At 32.3% G+C, this 4,381-nt stretch overlaps 1 pseudogene; it reads right to left on the bottom strand.

Annotated features, from left to right (window-relative positions):
- Positions 1–3,167: 3,167 nt before the first annotated feature.
- Positions 3,168–4,085, bottom strand: LOC143591836 (triphosphate tunnel metalloenzyme 3 pseudogene; annotated as a pseudogene).
- Positions 4,086–4,381: the final 296 nt, after the last annotated feature.

The raw sequence follows: 4,381 nt of genomic DNA, 5'->3' as shown, positions 1-4,381 counted from the left end.
CTGAGGATGCATAAAAAATTGAAGAGTTAGCACAATGTATTTTTTTAATCGCATTCGATTGGTATGTAAATAAGTAAATTTACTATTTGTTAAGTCTTTTTTAGATACTTTTGAGAAAATGAAGTTTAATTTATTTTTAAGATTGATTAAGATTATTGTTAGAACTTAGAACATGTATCATCTATTTCTCGCTAAATTGGTTATGATAAAATTAACTATTCTTAAAATATTTTGAGATATTTTTGTTAGACAACCCATTTGTTATTTGTCTGATTCCGGGTATAAGAATGCAATGGTACATAGTGACACTTTATAGCGTTATATATACTTTATTATTTTGACAAATAATTGCTTCATAAAAAGGGCCTTGATTTTAAAATTTGTTTTAGCCTCCAAAAACGTCCAACTACCTTATTTCCTCATCTTGTTTTCGCATGTAAAACTTCTAAAAGATTTATAGCGGATCAAATCAATTTAAGTAGAAAATTCCATAATAACATGTTTGTGTTTATTTAGCAAAATAGCAATTGCCTCAAATGTAGTAGGAATCATTTTGTTCATGGTTCAACAACATAACAAAGTCGATAATCAAAACAAACAATAGTGGGATTTTTTCACACATAAAAAACTTTCATAAATAAATAGTTACCCGTTACATAATAAGTTATTCTAAAACTATTAAGTCATTATTGCTAAGCAAAGGATGTTCTATCATGTATATATAAATATATAATCATATCCATTGCATTTTTGTTAGTAAGTTTTTTAGTCAGTAACTCCTGATGTACCACCACCACCAATGTCTCCTGATGTAGTATCAAAACGCTCGATAACCTCAAATCCGATATGCAGTTTTTCATCAGAATATTTCTTCGGATAGAATCCAACTTCATCCCCGGCGGTTAAATTATAAGCATTGACAACTTGATCAAAATTTTCAAACTTATATCCCTTCGCATATCGACCAAAACGAATACTAAGGGTAGTGGACTTCTCTCCAATTTCGTCGCTCAACGAAACATCAATGTACTTAAATTCAAGACTTCTTTTTACATTTTGATGACTTTGTAAAAGTGGTGTTATTATGTAGTCTTCAACGCCTTCTGTTGGCAAATAAATGATTCCGCGGCTCTTGTTTACGTCAGATTTTGTGAGTACTTTGGTTATTCCCTGCTTGGCCATAGATATTTCTGTACCTTGTAAACTATTTTTACGTGTGAATGAATTTTAAGATAAATGATGTGTTATTTATACTGAATAAATTTTGGCATGCAATATATTTCATATTTATTGTTATAAATTACCAAATTTCAAACGAATATTACATTTTATTATCAATTATTATGACATTAGTTTAATGATTCTAAAGATATTTTTATTGAAGAAGAGATATTGGTATTCGACCCAATAATTTTGCTTGGTTCAACCCATTAAAGTTTACTCATGGTACTTCACATACGTAGCAAGTTGTGTGGGATGCATGTAAGCATGTTAGTCGACCACCAATCACATAGCTGGCCGGATGTATCTATAACCATTTTAATACGAGCTAGGCTAATGGTGCGAGTTGTTGCATGCTTGCTTTTTTATTTCTGTGTAAACAATCACTATTTTTTTTATTTATGTTTTAAAAAATCTAAATTCTCTAACAAATTCAAATATTTTATAAGTTTCAAAGAGCTAGCGTAATTTATAAGTTTAAACTAGAAAAAAAAACTATGAATTATATTTGACCAAGATTTGTATAATAAGTTTCCGAAATTCCTAATCTTAGATTAAAATGTTTAAAATGTATTTTATAGGCTATCATTTATATAGTTAATATTAAAATACAATTGGTAAATAGTAATTATTATAACATAATTTGTAAAACTAAAATAAACTATTAAATTCAGCTAAAAAGAGCAGCTATGTAGGCTTTCATTTATAGTATTGTCGGCCCATTAAGCCATCCAACCAAATGGTCCGAATGGATGCCTGTTGCAACTTGCAAGTTACAACTGCGGTGAAGAAAACATGTCACTAAGGTTCAATAACAATTATAACATGGTAAACAACCATGGATGATAGACCCACAGGTCACTCGGTTCAAAAACACGGTCATTAGGGTCTTCAAATACTCGTTAAAATGGGTCAGTAGGCGAGTCTAAAGTTTAAACACGACATAAGTTATTGCTTTGCAAACAAAATATCACATTGGATCCCATTTAAAGTACTATATATCATTTTTATGTCGTAAGGACATTTCGTCTTGCAAAGAAGTTCACGTATGTCTGCACAAACGCCTTTCTCACTTAAGAGAAGTATCCAAAGCCGTTTTTAGCAATTAAACTACTTTACAATAACGTATAACACATGTAAAACTTTTAAAACATGTAATTGCTTCTCCGTGTCCACAATCGTAAAAAAGGTAAATCCCGTAAAAAAAATAAAATCCTTAAACTCTTCTTTTTTCGAACAATTTGTCATGCCTTTACTTTACCAAGCTTATAACTTTATTTATAAGCACCTCCTATAACATTTTTGTCACTGGGTTGAATTTCTAATTGTAACCACTAACCATTTATGAACCACAACTTAGTTTTTTTTTTATGAAGTTTAGAAAGATATATGATACGTTTGTGACCACCCACTTCCCAATAAAATCTCCATAGAAGGTTGACTTATTATTTGATTTAGTTTATATATATTGTTTAGAAAGATATGAGCCCAAACAAGGTAATAAATATGATAACTACAACTAAAGGTGAAAATACTGGTTAAATGATCTTGGAATACCGGTTACGCGATCAAATGGACAAAAATGGTATTGCCAATAATCGGTTACGATCCCTAACTGGTTTTTGAGTGAAAAATCCTTAACCTATTCAATTGGTTTGGTTATTAACCAATTAACTGATAATAATAGTAATAACCCATTACAAATTGACCTTATTAACACTAACCATATTAACCTATGTTATGTTAACCAATTTCTATATGAGAAACTCTAACCTCTTCCTAACCATCAGTTAGTATTAGTTGGTAACCGTTTCTCTTATGCCACTTATTAACTGGTTTCAATTCCGTTAACCAGTTATGATTTTTACCTCGAACTACAACAAGGGTTCGATTGTTACAAAAGAGATAATCAGTTATCAGTTCTAAAGAAATAATACGCAAACATACATTGTATTCTTTACAATCATGTACATAACAACACACTACACCCAAACAATAGACAATCCATATTTTATTACTTAACACAATTACATAACTTATATTGCCAAAAACTCAACAAGGGTAATAACACTCTTATTATTCAACCAACTTAAACAACAACAATAACAAATACTACTCAAATTCAGGCAACTTCCCCGCCCTATAAATTGCAAACTTTGACATATTCTTATAACGAAACCTAATCCCATTATTATTCAACAAATCTTCCAACATCAATTTAGCCTTATCCGGGTTATCACTCTCACACTCAATCTCATAATTAACCCCAAAACCAAACATTGTTTCATCCAATTCCAATTTCAACCCATTCCAATAATAAACTAATCTCACATTTCTAAACCCTCCCAAACACACCAACTCATTTAACCCCACCCCATATTCCCTCTCCACCCTCTTTAAAATATTCGAACCCTCGACTGTTAAGAGGCGAGGGTCGGGTCGAGGGGCTCTTCCAGCTCCTCGATCCGACTGACTCCAGCCTGGAGTCGGGGGTTGGATTTTAAGGTCAGGATGGAGTGGGAATCAAGGTCGTAGAACCTGAGGCGGAGGGTTGCTAGACGAGTAGCGAGGGAGAGTGATGGGGTGTCGAAAAAGAGGTTTTGTTGGAGGTGGGTTTTCGTGTGGTGGCCAGATAGGATGCGTTCGGTAGCCGGAGTTTTATTTCAATCTCCATTTTGTTGGCGGTTTGTGATGGTATTGGAAGATAGTTTTTGAGTTTGGACCAACGTGACATGTTTACATATTCCTTAAACTAGGTTTATGTTTTGATCATAGTTTCTTTTCCACCAAGATTGAGAGTAAATTGTGGATGCTATTTTAATAACATAATTGTTAACCAAAAATAATGATCCCAATCCAATGTATTTTTTAAGGGATTGGATTTTGCAATTCAAAACGTGGTAGCAGCGTAGCTTGTTGTCTGTTTGTATTCTGTTTTGATGTAATCATCATTTTTTTATCTTATTAAAGTAGGTTGTTGAGTGGTTATTTTTGTAAAAAGCTATAATTATAAGTTCACTTTATGATGCACAAGCGGATGTTTATTCAAATGGTTTTACTCTCATCCGTTGAGTCAACCTTTCCATCTTGCCTTCGAGCAGTGAATCTTGTAGATTCGCCTCGTTATCTTCATGTTTCAAAATGGTTCCGTGTGAAACAG

Source organism: Bidens hawaiensis, unplaced genomic scaffold (assembly GCF_021521415.1).
Source record: "Bidens hawaiensis isolate Kalapana, Puna unplaced genomic scaffold, B.hawaiensis_p1.1 tig00040085_1, whole genome shotgun sequence".
Lineage (NCBI taxonomy): Eukaryota > Viridiplantae > Streptophyta > Magnoliopsida > Asterales > Asteraceae > Bidens > Bidens hawaiensis.
Note: the sequence above shows the minus strand (reverse complement) of the source record. Positions and strands in the feature narration are given on the sequence as shown.